The sequence below is a fragment of the Pelodiscus sinensis genome, chromosome 8 (genome assembly GCF_049634645.1).
Source record: "Pelodiscus sinensis isolate JC-2024 chromosome 8, ASM4963464v1, whole genome shotgun sequence".
Lineage (NCBI taxonomy): Eukaryota > Metazoa > Chordata > Testudines > Trionychidae > Pelodiscus > Pelodiscus sinensis.
Window position 1 is genome coordinate 41,639,346 of NC_134718.1, and position 20,057 is coordinate 41,659,402.

Genomic DNA, 20,057 nt, shown 5'->3' on the forward strand with positions numbered 1-20,057 from the left:
GAGAATCGTTGGTGGCTGGGCCCAACCCTGAGTCTGCCCTATCCACAGACAGCCTGCCCTGGGGGCTGCTCCCAGAGCCTGACCCAGGCACAGAGAACCTGAACACCACGGAGGTGCTGTTGGAGGATGGGGCTGGCCCTCAGAGTCTAATCTCCACCCTCAGACAGGTGGCAGGCCATGGAGGGTGCGCTGGAGGCTGGGGCCAGCTCCCCCGCCCACTACTCGCTCCCCAGACAGGCTGCAGGACACAGGGAAGTGCTGGAAGCTGGGGCCAGCCCCAGGATCCTCATGCTCCCCTGCTGACAGCCTGTAGGGTTGCCAAGTATCCAGTATTGACCCAGACAATCCGGTATTTTCGCCTCCTACCGGGTAAAAAAATTCAGAAAATATCAGACACCTAAAATGTCCGGTATTGTCTGATTTTTTCCTGGCCAGGAGGCGAAAATACCGGGTGCTTACCTGGTTCCGCAGGGGAGCTGTTTGGCCCAGAGCAGGAAGACAAGATGGCGGATGGCCACCAGCAGCCTGTTAGGGCCCAAAAGCCTCAAAGGCACTTCTTAAAGGGGCCATGCTGTTTTTTAAAATTTTTTATTTTGCTTAAGAACTCTTGGGGTCCTTTTTTTTCCCTCATCAACTTTGGTTTCCCCTTTTTTTTCTCAACAGAATTTTTTCCCCAGTGGGTTTTTTTTGGGGGGGGGGGGGGAGGTGTTCGGTATTATTGGTTAAACCATCTGGCAACCCTAACAGCCTGCAAGCCATCGGGGTCTCTTGAATCAGCCCCCAGAGCCTGCCTCCTGGACAGCCTGTAGGCTGCTGGCGGTGGAGGGGGGGGGGGGGGAACTGCAGGCTGGGGGCTGTCCCCAGAGCCTGTGCCCCTTCTTCCCCCTGCTGAGAACCTTCAGGCTGCAGGAAGGCTGTTGGAGGCCAGCGTCGGTCTTTGGAGCCTTGCCCCACAACAGGCTGCAGGCCACGGGGCAAGCGTTGGAAGCTAGGGTTGTCCCTCCGAGTCTCTCCCCCTCCTTTCTTTCTCTTTCCCTCTCCCTAGTGATGCTGCAGGCTTGGGCCAGCCCATATAGCCCCGGCTTCCCAGAAGGAGCTACAGCTGGGAAAGCGCAGCTCCAGCTGCCAGGGTTGAGCAGCACAGCAGCACCACCTTCACCAACCTGGGCAGCCCCAGTAAGCTCCCTTCCCCCCACCTTTTCAGCCCCCTGCTCTGGGACCCCTGCCCTGAGTTCTGCACCTTCCACTCCCTGCACCCCCACTCTGTGCCTGAGCCCCCCCCCATACCCATCCCCCTGCCCTATGCAATCATGTAAAAACATTTTCCTTTTAATTTACAAAAACAAACCCTACACATTAGTAGAGATAAGGACCTGAGCAACACTGGGTACATCTGCTATTACCCTATAAAGCAGTATGATGCTTTGTTAAATAGCATCAGAGGATTTACACCAATACCATGTATGTTCATAGATCTAAACAAACAGCCCAGCAGAACTGTACCCCATACTCAGCCACAACAATAGGCCTAAAAGCTAATCCATCATACACAGTATTTCATAATGACACAGTTTCACTATGACTACTCCTGAAATTCACGCTTAAGATTGTTTCTAAATTTCACATAAATCAGTCAATTCACCTACCTGCATTTTTTCCAAAGCTGTGGCAAGCAAAGGAGACTTCACTCCTTCAACAAAAGAGCATTGGCATTTTACCTGCAGAGAGCAAAACTGATCAGAAAGTCATCTCTTACCGTAGCAGCGTAAGTCAGAGGTCAAGTTATAGCCCATCAGAAATTTTGAAAGTGGCTCTCTCACTACATCCTACTCTATCACAGTTCCCTCTGATGGAGGAAGGGCTCACTCTAGAAGTGCACAAGAGCAAACATTTACTTCCTGTTTGACGTTCATGGGGCTGCTATATGGAGTTCCATCCAGATATTCATAGAATCATAGAATCATAGGACTGGAAGGGACCTCGAGAGGTCATCGAGTCCAGCCCCCCTGTAGCCAGACACAAACCCCATCTTGTTTTTCCACGAACCCCGTCTTGTTCCCCGCCCCCAGAGAGCAAGAGAAAGGCAGTCAGCCTTTGATGCCCTGGGAACGCAGGTGTGCTGCCTGTCCCTGACTCTACCATAAACAGAAACCAGACAGTAAATGGGCTAGCTGACGACCTGGGGCCTCCCGTCACCCTGATGGCTAGTACCAGTAATTGACACGCCTGCACTGTCCCAGGAGAGAAATCTTCGCCCATCACATACCAGAGGTGCCCATTGTCTGCATTATGCTTTGCACCCTTCGTGGGAAACTTGGTGTTCAAAGCCATTTTTCCTAATTGGCCACTTGAGATCAGGAAGAAGCCTACATGACCCAAGGGGTATAAAAAGAGGTTCAGTAGCCCACCCCATTTGAGCTCCAATCATCTATACCTGCTGGCAGGTATTGATTGTCTCCCGAGGTCTGTGGGACGCCCAACCTCGCCCTACTTCTTCCCGAGGGATTGAGAGAAAGACGCTGGCCACGCCAAGTCTGGAACGCAGGGGTGAGAATATGTACCTGCTATGTGTCTATTTTGCATGCATTTAATAAGAGCTCAGAGAACCAAAAGGGTTTCATGGTACCTGTAAATGACTTATTAGTGTAATTTCTGTCCTGTCCTTTGTAGTGTCTGTGTTATCTGTAACACAGCAGTAGCATTTAACAACTAAGTTTACCTTGTAACAATAAAATAGTAACTGTTTAAGCTTTAACCTGACTCCTTCAGTTGCTGTAACAGAACCAAGCACAATTTAAAAGAACTTCAGCCGGTCATTAGGGACAGATATAGGGAGAGCTTGGGCGTTTGGATTTGTGTCACACCCAGGTGGCAAAATCCACTGGGGCACCTTTCAGTCTTTCCCCAAGGCTGCCCGCTGCGAAGGAATTACGAATTCTAGCAGCTGAAATTTAAGGTGTAATAAGCTCTTCCTATAAACTCGGGGCGTCTGAGAGCCTGTTGGCTGCCCTCTGCGACGGGACCCCGGTCCTAGCAGTAAAGTCACAGACGTTAAACTATTTTTCGGGGCGCCCTCCAGCCTCCTAGGCTGCCCACTGCAACGAGACTTTGTGTCTCAGCAGTTGAAGACTTGGGTGTAACACACACGCACACACTGCCCTGACCATCGGCTGACACCCCCGCCCTCAAGGCAGGACCAAGCTCTGTCTACACCATCCCTGACAGATGTCTATCTAACCTGTTCTTAAATATCTCCAGAGAGGGAGATTTCACCACCTCCCTTGGCAATTTATTCCAATATTTGACCACCCTGACAGTTAGGAATTTTTTCCTAATGTCCAATCTAAACCTCCCTTGCTGCACTTTAAGCCCATTACTCCTTGTCCTGTCCTCAGAAACCAAGAGGAACAAATTTTCTCCTTTCTCCTTGTGACACCCTTTTAGATATTTGAAAACCGCTATCATGTCCCCCCTTAATCTTCTTTTTTCCAAACTAAACAGGCCCAGTTCATGAAGCCTGGCTTCATAGGTCATGTTCTCTAGACCTTTAATCATTCTTGTCGCTCTTCTCTGTACCCTTTCCAATTTCTCCACATCTTTCTTGAAATGTGGCGCCCAGAACTGGACACAGTACTCCAGCTGAGGCCTAACTAGTACAGAGTAAAGCGGCAGAATGACTTCATGAGTTTTGCTTACAACACACTTGTTGATACAACCTAGAATCATATTTGCTTTATTTGCAACAGCATCACACCCTCTTGCGCAATGCCGTTACACCTATTACTTTTCAGGAAGAACGGCATTGCACAAGAGGGTTTTTCTTGCGCAAGAAGGGGCAGTGTAAACACTCCTTCTTGCGCAAGAGCCTCTTCTGAAAAAAATGGTGGCTCATTAGGTATGCAAATGAGGCTCAGCGATATTCCACGCTTAGCCTCATTTGCATATTTATTGCACAAGAAGCCGCAAGTGTAAACATAGCCTTGCTGTTCTTCCTGAAAAAATGAGGAAGAATTGCTCTTGCGGAAAACCGGCTGCTAACAGTAGAAGTAGTCAATGCAGCCTGCCCATTATACCTTTCGTATGGACCATGAGGAGAGCAGGGGTTAACCAAAAGACACTGCTTGCAAGACTTATCCAGTCTCAGGTGCAGGGAACACATGCATAGCCAGTGTGGAATACAGAGACCATACCTTGTAATTGAAATGTGAGATGTAAGTCCTCTTTTACTTGCTAATATTTTCTCCTTAGGATCAAGAAAAGGCCAGATTCAAGGGTAAGCAGGATTCTCCACAGGACTCTGCAAACTGCCATATCTATGGCAATGGTCATAAGAGGGGTTATGTTGCATGCTCAGAGAATGGAAAGAAACAAGACATTATGTTTAACGTTAATTTTGGAGAGTGGGGGAGGGAGGAGAAAGGGGCAAGTGTTGGGTAGCTAAATTAATGATGTTGTTAATCATATAAACACTTTTTCCTGTTATAAAATGAACCTCCTTCTCTTTATTTTCTCTTTAATATCTCCAGAGTTCACGAAATGCTTCTCTATGGCTGCCAAGTAAGGCCATAGCTAGTTGGCAGCCAGTATCAAGTAGAGTGCCTCGAGAGTCAGTCCTGGGGCTGGTTTTGTTCAACATTTTCTTCAATGGTCTGAATGATGGGATGGATGGCCAGTACTCTCAGCAAGTTCATGGATTTACATTGAGTTGGGCGGGAGAGGAAGATATGCTGGAGAGCGAGGATAGGGTCCAGAGTGATTTAGACAAATCAGAGGATTGGGCCAAAGAAATCTGATAAAGTTCAACAAGGACAAGGGCAGAGTCCTACAGTTAGGACAGAAGAATCCCATGCATAGCAACAAGCTGGGGATCAATTGGCTCAGTGGAAGTTCTGCAGAAAAGGACCTGAAGATTATAGCAGACAAGAATCTGAAGAAGAGTCAACAGTGTGCTCTTGGTGCCAAGAAGATCAATGGCATATTGGGTTGCAGTAGTAGGAGTATTACCAGCAGATCAAGGGAATGATCTGCTTGTTCCCCTCTATTTGGCACTGTAGTGGGGGGGGGGCATTGTTTTGGGCCCCCCACTACAGAAAAGAGATAGACAAATTGTGTGAGTCCAGCAGAGGTCAACAAAATGATAAGTGGGCTGGGGCACATGAGTTATGAGAAGAGGCTGAAGAGAATGACGGGGGGACTTGACAGCAGCCTTCAACTACCTGAAGGGGGATTCTAAAAAGGATGGAGAGAGGCTCTTCTCAGTGGTGACAGATGACAGAATGAGAAGCAATGGTCTCAAGTTGCAGTGGAGAGGTTTAGGCTAGGTGTTAGGAAAAACTATTTTACTAGGAGGTTTGTAAAGCCTTGGAATGGGTTCCCTTGGGAGGTGGTAAAATTTTTATCCTTAAAAACTTCTAAGGCAGTGTTTCTTAAACTGTGTTCCGTGGCACACCGGTGTGCCACAGACAACAACAACATTTAAAATGGCTGTTCTCAAAGGGGCAGGCAACTTTTTTTTTTTGCTCAGTTTTTCCCCAGCCTCCTTTTATTTTTTCCTCAACAAAAAATCTTTGGTGTTCCTCATAAAAAAAATTATTGTTTGGTGTTCCTTGGTCTTAAAAAGTTTAAGAAACACTGCTTGAAGGCAAGGCTTGACAAAGTTTCAACTGGAATGATTTATTTGGGGTCCGTCCTGTTTTGAGCAGGGGGCTGGGGTAGATGACATCCTGAGGTTTCTTCCATCCACAATCTTCTGTGATTACATGCATAGACTGTCAAGCAAAGACTCAGGCAGCTTTTGTAAGCTTCTTTACAGAACTAAAGCACATTGCAGTAGAAAATGGGAAAAAAAGAAAAGTGCGCTTTAATAAGTTTAAGCTAAAAGATACATAGTTTACTAAAATAATCATTTTACAATAAAACATTTTCAAATGTTGCAAAGACAAGTGGACACAATTTTTTTCTGTTTAACAATTATTTATTAGAAAGACAATGTAGGTGAGGTTTTATTTATTAGCAGTTTAGCTGAAGGTACCAGGTACTGGGCAATGCTAAGACCAATTGAATACCACATTGGCTGCTCTCAGCCCTGCATACAGCCAGCAAGGCTAGATGACAGAGTTGCCGATGAGAGGTGTGCTGGAGCATTATGGGAGGGTTAATTGCACCATTTCACCCACTACAACACTAGTACTGCAATGGTGTATGCAGCAGTGGATGTAACACAGTCTAGCCTAGCTCAAAGCAAGTGCAGAATAACATTTGTTCATAGCACTAAGCATGTGGTATGTACTACAGGCATCCTGGAGAACTGTAAATGACTGTTTCAACACTGAACTGCTGCGGTGCAGGCAATTCTCAACACAATGCAGGAACACTGTACTGAAATTAACACATTTGGGAGTTATATCTGAATAAAATTGGAGTAACTTAGAGTAGCTTTTGTATGGTATTGGATAAGGCCGGTGTTTGAACACTGTGGCCTGTCTTCCAAATTTTCTATTGAGATAAGGAATGGAAAGGGACACTTGGATCAAAAAATATTAATACGTGTTTTTGATCTGATCTAGGATACTGACAAAACATCAGGAGTATCACTATTTTGCCTGAACTGGCTCAGCCTTTCCCCAAATTAGGTCAGATATAAAATTGATTGAGAAGAAACTGGTGTTTATAACTGTAAACATCTAGCTATTTAAATGTATTCTTTTTAAAGGTGAGGGTGTCCCTATGAGAAATAAGTTCAAACTAAATCTGTAATGTTAATATTATATCAATTGCCAATAGAGCTACTTTCCCATGGCAAGTTACTTTCTTTCCCCCACCCCCTTTAAAAGCTGTTCTGAATTTTACTGACCATATTAAGTGCTATTTTTAATAACACAGCATGAATTCCATAATGGCTAATTTTTGAAGGCTGATGTGGTATAAAGTTAAATTAGCTCAAGTATATTGCTTATGTTAGGCATGAATACATACAGGCTTGTAGGTCTCACCACCATTTTAACAGGCAAAAGGGACATTTTCCAATTAATTTTAACAGGACTTTCAATTGTGTTTAAATGAAGGTTAACATGTCTGAAGCTAGGCTGTGGGGAGCCAACACAAAAACATGGCCAGCTAACATACCTTAAAATGTTTTAGCCTAGCTCTTAATCTTAATAAAAATTGTAATAAAAATTCCTAGATGTATGTTATTATCACATTTTTTCCATATCACTTCTTTCTCCCAGTACACATGCTAGGGTTACTCTGGGGATGAGTTGGAGTTATGTGGACAAGGAGGCTATTATCTGTAGGAGCACAGCCTCATTTGTTGCAGAAGCTGGAAAGTGTGAAGTGAATGAGGCAAAGGTTTGCTGGAAGAGATCTCATGGTTAAGACACTTGAAATGCTGCTCTGGAGCACATATATGTTGGATTCTCTCACAAAGATCCTATGTGATGCTGTGCACATCAGTTAAACCCATTTTTTTCCACAGGTGATCACAAATGTGTGTTCCTTATTTTCTGGGTGCTTGACTTGAGACCCTGGAATCTAATCTGCAAAAGTACTGAGCACTATCAGCTACAACTGAAGTCAATGGGAGCTGTAATTCAAACACAGAATAATACATAATGCTAATTACTTTGAAAATCAGGTTCTAGTCATCTGAAACTAGGCACCCAAAAATTAGTTGAGCCATTTTACTTTAAATCTCTCTATGCTTCACCTTTTCATATGTAAAATGAAGAGAATAGCATCATGTCACCTCACAGCAGCACCATGAAAATAAGTTCATTCATGCTAGTGAAGTACATGGATGCTACTGTGAGAAGCATCATAGAAAAACCCATAAAATTAAAAATTCAGAGCAGGATTTGAATATTGTGCAGTACACAAGGCCTAAATCTGCACAACCAAGAGCTGCCAATTAATTTAATATCATTGGTCCTATGCACTAAATGATCCTTTGAAAGGGAAAAATAGTTATGTGACCACATAATTACAGACTGAATGATGACACATACCACAGGATGACCTGATTAAACTCTCAAAAGTTAGGAAATGTCAAGATTAAGGTTTTACAGGAAACTCGTTTGGCATTTCCCAACTCGTATTTGGCTTTTAAAATAAGACAGTTACCTGTTTCCATAACTGGTGTTCTTTGAGGTGTGTTGCTCATGTCCATTCAACATAAGTATGTGTGCTCACCAGATGCACTGGTGCTGGAAGATTTTCCCTTAGCAATACCCTTGGGGGAGCAGTCTCAGGCACCCCCTGGAATGGCAGGCACATGCTGCATTTTATAGAGTGCCCCTGGTCCCCTCCTCCCTAGCTTCCTTCTTGCTGGACAACTCAAACAATGGGGAAGGAGAGTGGGATGTTATGTTGCTCATGTCCATTCATCTTGGAGAACACCAGTTATGAAAACAGATGTCTTTTCTTTGAGTGATTGCTCATGTCCATTAAACGTGATATCCTGGCCCACAAGGAAAGCAGAGACCACCTTAGGCAGGAAAACCGGGTGGTGAGTCAACTGCACCTTGTCTTTAAAGAAGACATGTAAGGGCCCACTTGTGGTGGAGAACTCTCTACTCTGCAAGCAGGTTGCCCACACCCAGGATGTGACAGACCCCCAGATGAATGCCATGCAGGATACAAAAGTCCCAGAGATGGGTCACATCCTGGCAGAGCATGTTGGACTGGACCCCTCCCTGATGGTTGTTGTAGAACATCGTGGCCGTGTTGTCCATGATGCAGAGGCATAGTGAAGGGAGGGAGGGGGGCATTTGCCCCCAGGCACCACGCCAGGGGGGTGCCAGGCTGGGCTGGGAGCAAAGCGCACGCTGCTCTGGCCCACATGATGCTTTTGAACAGGGACTGGGAGTTGGCTTAGTGCTCCCGACTCTCTACATGCTGCAAGCTGAGGCAGCAGAGCCTGGTGGCAGCAGCAGCCACTATAAAGATTAGAATCCCTTACCCGGTTGTTCTGTTCCTCCCTTGCCTGGCTCTTAGGGTTACCAGGTAGATCCCCCCAAAAAACACACTTGATTGTGGGCAGAGGGGAGGGACCGGCCAGGAGGAGGGGGGGGCGGGAAGCAGAGCTGGGGGGGGATTGGGGGCTGGACGGGAGGAGGGGGTTGCCAGAGGAAGGGGAGCGGGATTCAGAGCTGGGCGGGGGGATGCAGCCACTGGCCGCAGACGGAGTCCAACAGGCCATGCCCCCAGCAGGTATTCCCTCTAGTTCACAGGGTCTCAAACTGGGGGGTGTGCCTCCCTGGGGTGGCGTGAAGAAATTCCAGGGAGGAGCACAAGGTGACTCAGCCTCCCCCTCCCCAAGAAAAAGCCTGTGCTCGCATTACCTCACCCAACGTTCATCTTTAACTGTTTTGCACTGTGGCTTCCCCAGGTTTGGGGGAGGGGGGAGGCTGAGTTCTGACGAGAGAACTGGGCCATCACAGGACAATCCACCAGCGTCGAAGTTCTGGACCTATCCTTCTTAGGCCCCGGAGACTTGCCCTTGCCCTGACTGGTGTCGGCAGTGCTGGGGCACTGCGTGACAAGTCACCAGTGCTCGATGCCACATTAGAACATTCCAACCCCTGAGCCAAGGTGGATTCCATCAGGAGAGCCTCAAGTCAAATGTCCCTCTCCTCCTTGGTAGGAGGCTTGAAGGACTTGCAAATGCAGCACTTATCACTTATATGGTCCAATGGACTTATTTACAGGTAAAACAAAGACCAGTTATAGAACTGTGCAACAGCTAACACTGAGATTAGCAAGTTCGGATGCACAGTCACTCATGGCAAGAAGGAACTGAGGGTGCAGGGAGCCATGTATTGCAGCGTTTGCGCACCACTTGAGGGGGCACCTGAATTGGCCCCCATGGGTACTGATAAGGGCAAATTTCCAGCACTGGGGCACGTGGTGAGCACACACACCTACACTGAATGGACATGAGCAATCAAAAAAAAAGAAAAAGAAAAAGAAGTTACTTAACTTTGGTAGTAACTGATGTTCTTTGAGATAAGCGTCCCTGGGAGTGCTCCAGAGCAGGTGTTGGGGCATCCCAGGGCTGCAGACTGGAATCTTCAGAGCAGTGCCTTGGGGGCCGCGCATGCATGGCAAGAAGGCACATGAGTGCCACGTGGTGCAACTGTGCATGCACGGCCACCCTCCCCTCAGTTCCTTCTCTACCTGGAAACCCGGCCTGTGGAAAAAAGGTATCTGAGGTGAGTAACCTCCTCTTCTTCAAGAGAGATGTCTCTATGGGTGCTCCATAGCAGGTGACTGCAAAGCAGTATGTTCTAAGGAGGCAGAGACTTCGAATTTGTCCGGTAAGCTTGTCAGCCGACGGTCAGGGCAGTGTGTATGTGCTATACACCCGAGACTTCAACTGCTGGGACCGGGGTCCCTTGCAGCGGGCAACCTGGAGGAGGTTGACGGGCGCCCAATGAGTTTACAGAGAGAGCTTATAACACCTTAGATTTCAGCTGCTAGAATTCGTAATTCCTTCCCAGCGGGCAGCCTTAGGGAAAGACTGAAAGGTGCCCCAGTGGATCTGCCACCTGGGAGTGACACAAATCCAAATGCCCAAGCTCTCCCTATATCTGTCCCTTAAGACCGGCTGAAGTTCTTTTAAATTGTGCCTGGTTCTGTTACAGCAACTGAAGGAGTCAGGTTAAAGCTTAAACAGTTACAGGCTTATTGATGAAGCTTATAAATCATATGGTTGCAAACGCTATTGTTCTATTTCTTAACTGCTGGCAAATATATATATATATATATATATATATATATATATATATATATATATATATATCTTTTAAAAATGGTTACAAAGAAAATATAGAAAATAGAGAATAATGGTACCAAATGACAGCTTAATCTTTAAAGAGCTCTATTCTATGCATGCACTAAAACAAAAGGACACATACAGGTACAATTTTTACCCCCTTCTGCGTCGCTCGGTCCCAGCGTGTCAGGCCAGGATCGGTCCCTCAATTCCTCGGAAAGATGAAAATACGAGGTGGGCGTCCCCGTGGAACCTCCCAAAACACCTAACCTGTCCAGCATGTGGAGGGTAGATTGACACTCAAAAGTGAATGCGCTGCTGTACCCACCTTTATACCCATTGGGTCACGTATTTCTCTTTCTTATCTGTGATGCCAAATGGTGCTAGTCTGTCTTTTGTGAGACCAGTTCTTACAAGGGAGTTGTGAACTTAATTTACACTTGTAAAAGAGAGTTGAGAGGATTAAATTGGAAGTACTGGGCATTCTTTTTCCTCAGTGGGAAATTCCTCTCCCAGGGACTGTGTGTGTTCGAATCAACATGGGTGCCAGCCGGGCACTTCTTGCAGCCTCGAGATCAGTTTATTGCCTTCATCGTTATTCAGAGTCAAAGAACACTCGCATATCTTGATCTCGCATCAAAGCAGATCAAAGCTTAATGGCTATGCTGATTTTCTTATTGTTCCTTCTCTGCCCTGTATACAAACATCTCAGAGGTCAAGCAAGATTGGTTTGACGGGGGGGGGGGGGCGGTCTGTCTGGCTACATTCCACCCCCTGATACGACATACCACGTCCCAGGAATGCAAGATGGTGGTTTGCCAGCACCTCTTGCCCACCTTGGAGGAATTTAAAAGTACCCAATGGCCTGATTAGAGGGCTTGGGGGTCAAGGAATTGACTGGGATCCTTTCCCAGCACTGTATATTGAATGTGTGCAGAGGAAACGGCTGTATTAACTAAACATTTTACAACACACAATATTATACAAAAGGCAATTATTACAATCAGAATAATCAGAATAGTGGTTATAATAAAATGCAGAAGGGGAGTTAAAGAGAGCCCCAGCTGGTGGGCTAACCAACTCAGCCATGAGAGTTCTCCATCTTTAGTTACAGCATGTAGCACTTTAACTGCATCTTTTATGGCAGACACGTCTTGTTCTATCTGCCCTGAATGGTTTACATAAAAAAAGCAAGACTGATTGATTACAGCACAAACTCCTCCTTGTTGAGCCAAAATTGCATCTAATGCAATCCTATTTTGCAGCGCAAAGCATGCTACAGATTGAATCTATTCGTTGAGTATGCCTAGAGCATCTGCAGTGTGGTTGAGGGCTATTTCCAGTTGTCCTGAAACATTTACTAAGGCTTGTTCAAGCTCAGTTACTCCAAGCCAAGGCCAAAATGCACGGGCAAATGCGTGAAAATCTGAGGGGTGTTCTATGAGAGGGTTTAGGGTGAATTTCCTCCTGAATCTGTGTAGGAAGCTTTCGAGGTTGGTAATACCTAGAGCCGTGATGTGTGGGTGCACTGTTAATCCTCCGGGCACAGCGTGTCCCAGGGAGCACCGTCCTGTCCAGCCTACTGGCAGGTATTTATAGGCCTTTTCTCCACAAATGAAAAATAGTCCAGGTTCCTTGTTAAGGATAGGGGAATATGGTCCCTTATACCATCCCTTCCCCAGGGACTTTTCTTTGGGGGCATGATATGCAGCACAGTAGCTGTTGTTAGTGATGGAGCACTGGAGGGCAATTAATAGGTCCTGTAGGATCTGGTCTGGTCGAAAAAGATTTGCCTTAGCACACTGGCCAGGCAGCAGGCTATTGCTTTTTACCAGTGTAGGGTTATAAATGTGTCCAGTGCTAGGGACTATAAAGAGGGAATTATTATGCCAGGTCCTACTTTCTGGGTATTGACTAAAGTTTAGGGGGATAATGGCGGCATTGCTAATGCCAAACAGGAGTCTGTGACCAAGGGAGACATTGAGACTGTTTCCCCAGCAGTTTAGGGTGTCTTGGTGGGTGTGGCTATCCTGATGTGAATACATATCCCAGGCCCCTGATCCTTTATTAAAAGTTGCAATGTGGGTGCATTGGTGGTCCTCAAAACTACCTAGTTGAGGTCCACTGCCTTCCTTAGTTTCGAAGCAAATGGGGTACGTGTCTGTGGAGATTCCAGTTACATATTCTATTGGCTTACCCCATACCATCTGTTGCCACTTTCCTTGCCACCCCCTGAATTCCCCCCGAGAGTCATTTTTAGGAGTGTGGTGGTTGCTGTCGTCAAACCATACCGGCCCCCATTGGAAAACATCACTCTTGTTCCACCAGTCATTCGGGCTAAGAGGGACAAACTCGATTCCTAGTCCAGTGGATGAATTGAGCAAGGTGCACATCCAACAGTTCGTGGCCCCAGCAGCGGAGGTGATGGCTTGAATAGCTCCTTTGAGCGGATGTTCTGGTGTGGCAGCAACAGTTGAGATGAGGATGGAAATCATGGCGAGTCGGAGTACCATGTCTTGCTTCAGCTTAGGGTTTCTCACAAAGTTCAGTCTATGGCTAGCAACAGCAATTGCAAGTGTCACAGCAAGGAGTAATGTATATACAACAAGTTCATAGCAGCTTCCCGGATTCAAGTCAGCATTGGGAAGGGTCCATTCCGCTGGAGCACTGTCTGGGATCATTGCCTCAGTTTCCTGGAATAAAACATAAGGTCAGCCGGTCTTGGATACGATCCAAGCCTCAGTAATGGTTATTGGTGTTAGTTCAGCATCGGCAGTGGTCCAGACTCCTTTTCCCTTGTAGGAGTGTAGTACACGTGTTTGTGTCCCCAAGCTGGGGTGCTTGATTACCACAGTGTCTCCAGGTGCATATTTAGGATCCTTGAGTGGTACAGTGGGGCTAGGAGGGGTTCTCCCTGTAGGGAAGAATCCCTTGTGGAGTGGACTGCCCGTAGGGGTCTGCCGGTTGTTTAATCTCTGTACCACAGTATCCAGTCTGTTTCCCCATTTGCCATCTGTAGGTCTCAGGTGCCATTTTAACAGTCCATTCCAGTGTTCGACTATGCCATTAGCCTGGGGTCGATACGGGAGGTGGAAAGACCACTGGACTCCATTGCGGAAGGCCCACTCATTTACCAGCTTGTTTTTAAAATGTGAGCCATTGTCGGACTGGATTTCTTGGGGTGTTGGGACAAGGGCTATTAAGTGGTTTAGTCCCATGACTGTAGATAATCCTGTTGCCACTCGAGTCGGGTAAGCATACCCAATTCCTGAAATAACTTCTACTCCAGTTAAAACATACTTCCACCCTTGCTTACTGGTGGGTAGTGGACCAATATAATCTACTTGCCAGGTTGCCCATAGTACCTTTCCATCTCTCAGTCTGGCAAACCATTGTCCTTCTGTTATATGTTTCCTGAGCTCAGCACACAGGGTGCAAGCTTGGACCAATTCTCGGGCTTGTTTGTGGGTGATAGGCCACCCTCTGGCATGTGCCTGCCATACTAGTTCATCGCTTCCTGTGTGTCCCAAGGTTTCATGTAGCCAAATGCACAGGCGGTTCCAATCCACCTGAACAGCAGAGATCTGTGCTACTGCATCTGCCAGGTTATTCAGCCGTGCAGTCGGGGTGTTATTCTTTTGGTGAGCTGCCACATGGCCTATGCTCAGTGCATGTTGGGTTGCATGCTGGTATATCCATTTCCAATATTCCACTCCCCAAACAGGCTTTCCTCCTATTTCCCAGTTATTATTTTTCCAGTTAGTTATCCACTGGGTGGCTCCAGCCCATACAGTGTAGGAGTCGGTATAGATGGTGCTGGCACCTGCCTCATAAGCTAGTTTAATTGCTGCCAGCTCTGCAAGCTGGGCTGATCCCTCTGTGTTTGCAGTCAGGGGTGTAGCAGATGTGTCTGCTGATACAGCAGCGGCCTTCCCTGTCCACTTTCCTTTCACTAGTTTGGCACTGCCATCTGTGAACCATACTCCCTCGGGTTGTGACGAGTTAAATGGGGCTGCATCCTTAATAGGAGATTGCTGTGGGGGCTGATGGTATTCCTCAGGCATTCCCACCCTCCACAGGGACTCTTTAATCATGGTGGGGTTTTGTGCAGTATCTGCCCCACCTACCCTGTGGTGCAAATAAAGTGCCCATCTCTGTACAGTCATTTTCTGGGCTACGCCTGGTGGCAGCTCCTTTTCCTCCAGTATGGGCTTAATGATTGGAAGACGAGTGTGTAGCGTTATGGTTTGAGCTTGGGTTAGCTACTCTGTTTCCCTTAGGGCTGTGTAGGCTGCCAGAAACACCTTTTCATAAGGCAAGTAATTTGACTGTGACCCCTGCCATGACTTTGAGCCAAACTGTATAGGACAACAGGGTACAGTTTCACCTTCCTGCCATAAGGCATGGGACAATCCTGTATTTCCCACGGTAAGGTACAAATGGAACGGGGCATTAGGGTGTATGGGGCCCATGGACTGATAAGTGTGTATTTCGTTTATGAGCTGTTTCATAGCTTCCTCATGGTTAGATCCCCACTCCCATTTAGCATGTTTTCTAAGCAAATTGTACAATGGTCGAGCTATGACCGCGGCAGCTATGACCGCAAAGCCATGTTTCCTCCAAAACCCCCAAATTCCTAGCAATTGTCTCAACTGTGTTTTATCCTCAGGGGATGGTGCTTGGCTAAGTTCCTGTACTGTCTCATTTGGGACCATCCTCCTGCCTCCCATCCAGACAGTGCCTAGGAATTTTACCTCATGAGAGGGGCCTTGGCATTTGTCTGGTGGTAAATCCAAACCAAGACCTTCTAATGTTGTTCTTACTTGATTCATGGCCTCTTGGACCTCATCGGAGGAATCTCCTCCTATTAAGATGTCATCTATGTACTGCAATATTTGGACACTCGGTGGCAGGGTCAGACCGTCTAGGACCCTTGCCAGTGTCCCATGGCAGATTGTTGGGGAATGTTTATAGCCTTGAGGCATATGAGTAAAAGTATATTGAACCCCTTTCCAGGTGAAAGCAAATTTTTCCCGATCTGCAGGTTGCAGGGGAACCATGAAAAACATATCCTTTACATCTAGTACAGCCAACCACTGCTTGTTCCAATTCTGTATACTGTTTACAATGTTGACCATGCTAGGAACTGCAGCCGTTAAAGGTCCCATGCTGCTATTTAGTTTAGTAGTCTATAGTGAGTCTCCATTTCCCATTTGGCTTTCTGGCCATACTGGTGAGTTATATGGGGAGTAAGTGCGAACTAAGATTCCCCGTTTTTCCAAGTCTTTGATTAGTTCAGAGACTGGAGCTATAGCTTCGGCTGGGATACTGTACTGTTTCATTGTGGTTACAGTGGAAGGCGTGAGAGCGGGGGCTTGAGTCAGCAAACTAATCTTGTAGCGAGGGGTGTCTGTATCACCCAGGACAGTCACGTGTGACTTAAAGCCAGCTCCAAAAGCCCATTTTTCTCCATTAATCACTCCCTCCTTTCCTCTTAAGATATCCATGCCAAGTATGTTGGCATTTCCAAGGACTATTTCATGCTTTCGGGGCTGTCTGTGGGGTTTTAAGGGAATATCCAATTTTACTTTGACCAGGGGATAAGTTGTAACCGTGCCATTTACTCCAGTAACTAGTATTTGCTTTCAGCCAGAAGGTGGCAGGCCATGAAAATCTTCCTGCCTAATCATGGATATTTGAACTCCAGTATCCACCAGAAAAGATACAGTGTGTTTATCATTTACAGTTATTTGGATCCGGGGGTCATTGCTGGGATTTTCCTCCCCTTTGAGCTCGTTTAGGTGGAGGGGAGGCTGACCACCACTATTTAGTTTCCTTGGTCGCAGCTAACCAGGGAAAGTGGCAGCTCATGCAGTTGCTGTTGCAGTGTCATATAAGGGGTGTCTGTAGCAGGAGGGGCACTAGGAGTTATGTTTGCCCCCACTGAATCAGCTTTCTTAAAAGTGGTCAGGAGCTTTAATCTTCCAGTTGGTAGTCCGTGAATTACATCTCTGGGGTAGCCTAAGGCTAAGCACTGCTTCCAGAGTCTAGTTTGGAGCTCCTTTTCTTCCGGAGTTATCTCCCGCCTGGGCTTGAAACCCTCTAGTTTACCTTTGGGGTTTCCTTTTAGCTCCTGCACCTTGGCTTTAGCTGGTGGCGTGCCGCCTTCCCCAAACTCCCAGAAGTACTGTATCATCATTGTCAGTAACCCTTGATAGGTGGTGTACGGCTCCGCTCGGACAGTGTCTCGGAGACTTAGGGACATAGCCTTATGAGCACTGGGTGCTCCCTTCAGAAGCAGTCTAAGTTCATCTAGTCGGCCCTTTTGTTCCCAGGGGTTCCCTACCTCCCGCTCAGGGTTGGATTTGATCCAACAGGCTGATAGTGGCTGCTATTTGCAAGGCCCGCTTAATTTCATCTACATTCGCCCACGGTGTAGTGGTAGGCTCACCTCGGTCTGCCCGAAAGATTCCTGTAGCCCACCTACAGGCTAAGACCAAGAGAGTTTTTGGGCCTCGGTTATCTGAGTGGCTGAGAAATACTCCAGCACCCAGATTAAGCCTACTGCACTCTGAGGAGGATAAATGCGTGTGTCTGGCTCCGCTGTCCCATATACAGCCAATCTATGATTTCTTCCTCAGGTCTCTTAGGGTATGTCTACACTACCCCGCTAGTTCGAACTAGCGGGGTAATGTAGGCATACCGCACTTGCAAATGAAGCCCGGGATTTGAATTTCCCGGGCTTCATTTGCATAAGCGGGGCGCCGCCATTTTTAAAACCCCGCTGGTTCGAACCCCGTGCAGCGCGGCTACACGGGGCTCGAACTAGGTAGTTCGGACTAGGATTCCTATTCCGAACTACCAGTACACCTCGTTCCACATGGTGGATGTAATTGCAACCAAAAAATGTAGTCTTCATAGAAAGGTAAAGGAGGATGCGGGTGGCCATTGGCTCAAATGGAGGATTAGTTCCATGGCTCCCTTGGTGGAGTTACATCAGGGTACAGTGACTGTAGGCCCCTTATGAAGCTTTTTGGGATTGGATAGTGTCACGGGATAGCCCTCTCTTTTTTCTCCCAGGGGGTAGAATCTCGGGTCCCCTGAGCAGTCCGAGTTCGCATCTCACCCCACACGCTCTGGCAAACATTAGTAATTAGGCCCCTCTCCACAGGGCTGGATAGCCCAGCAACCAGAGTCTATTACAAAAAAATCAATGGCTGGCCCTTTAAGGCAGGGCAGTATGGCCCACTGGCCGGAGTCTGTAAACCACAAATCAACAGCTAGCCCTTTAATGCAGGGCTGGGTGGCCCAATGACCAGGGTCAGTAGGTCAGAGTCAAGGTTGGCCCTTTAATGCAGGGCTGGATGTCCCACTGGCCAGAGTAATGAAGGGGGTCTATGCCCCAGTAGGATGACCCGGGCCCACCCTACTCCAGCACGTCCTGACCCAGGACCTTGTGAGTGGCAGAATGGTCCACCACTCCCTTGGCGGGGAATTGTACCAAAATACGCTGGGGATCTTGGGGTGGGAGAGGCCGCTCCTACACCCTCCCTGGGCTGCTTCCTACCAGATCTGTCGAGTCAACTTCCCATGTAGTAGTCGGGTCCTCTGGCTTTTCAGGGGTCACTTCTCCCTGGAAACCTACTGTGGTCGCGTTCCCACCATCACCGGAGCCTCCACCGCTCTCGGCTCAAGTGGCTGGCTGCTGCTGCTGCTCTGGAGCTCCAAGTAGAGGTCCTTCTCCTCCGGCCATCAACCCAGACTGAGCTTCTGACCAGGCTTTTATACCATGGCTGCAGTCTGAGCATGCCCGGCAGAGCTTCGGGGGGGCAGGGCTCCTCCAGCCAGGGCAGCCTGGCTAAATCCTTCTTGTTCAGTGTGGGGCTGGTACACCCTATCACAGATGGGCAAAAATTGTACTATTGTCTATTTTTGAATGGAATGTGGTTGTAGTAGCTAAATGCATCCTAAAAGAGCTGATGAAAAGGTTGGCCTGCTTTAGGTACAGGAGGGAATGGAGCAGTCTCAGGAGAGATTTTCCGCGAGATGGCCCAATGTGCAAAACATGTCCACATGTCAGAATATGTTTTCCTAGTTGAGGCAGCGTGACTGTGTGAAAGTACATTGCATTCTTGGTCAGAACACTGTAAGTCTATGCCTGAGAGCCATCCAGGTACCAAGCCTTCAGGTGGACTCTGAGGAACCACTGGTGTTGGTTCTGTACTCCTGGCTGATAGAACAGTCTGGGCTTGAGTGACAGGAATATAGGTAGAAACAGTGCTATTCTGCTGAGAAAAGGGAACCAGGGTTGTCTGGGCCAGCATGGAGCTATTAGAATGACTCTGTCACGTCTTATCTTGAGTATTGTGCAAAGGAGGAAGGGAATGGGAAGGAAGGCACAGAAGAAGTAACAGTTCCATTTTATGGTGAGAGTATCTCTGAGGGAGCCTTTGCCTATGGCTGTGGTTCTCAACTGGTGGTCCATGGTGACTTTTTCGGTGGTACACAGGAACATTGTCCAAAGTCACACGGCATGGGCAGGCATCAAAAATTTGTTAGTAAGAAATAAATTTCAAACCAAAATGTTCGTTGTCTGCTCTTCTTTTAATCATGTCTCAAAAAGGAGGTGGTCCACGAAAATTTTTTGGATTGGCCTGGTGGTCCATGGACTGAAACGAGTTGAGAACCACTGGCTTATGGGCTCCAGTACTGCCCCTGAGCACAGTATGGCATGGGCAGTGGCATCCAGCAGCGCGGTCATTGAGTGCCTAAAGATAGGATGTGAGGACAGTACTGAGGCCTCAGTGCTGGGTGAGAGTTGGGGTGAGAAGGATAGCTCCTCTGCATCATCCTCCTCACTCGATGCCGCTGTGGCTGGTGATGTATTGGTGCCAAAGAACAGAGAGTTGAGGGTGAAAGAAACGGTAAGGTCCTTATGATGAAGGTACCTTGGTGCCAGCGTGAATGGTGCCATTAGTGACGTTGCCGGAGGCAGCACCAATGGTGTCTGCAAATCCATCGGTACCACTAACTGTTGTGGTGCGGTGTGGTACTGGTGGCTGGGTTGATGATACTGAGGTCCGGTGCCGGTGAAGGTTGTGGAGCTGAGATGTGTTCTCAGTGCTGCTGGCTCAGGTTTCTTTTCATCTGGTGTTGCAATGGGTGCCGAGCTTCTTGAGGCAGGCACATCAAGGCCTGTAGTCCCGATGCGGGGCTTCTGCACACTGTTTTGGGGTACTGTGCTGGATGCTGGAGACGCCTAACGCACCATACATGCTGAGGC

General features: G+C 47.5%; 1 pseudogene; it reads right to left on the reverse strand.

Moving 5' to 3' along the window:
- Positions 1 to 11,621: 11,621 nt before the first annotated feature.
- Positions 11,622 to 13,787, reverse strand: LOC142830503 (endogenous retroviral envelope protein HEMO-like; annotated as a pseudogene).
- Positions 13,788 to 20,057: the final 6,270 nt, after the last annotated feature.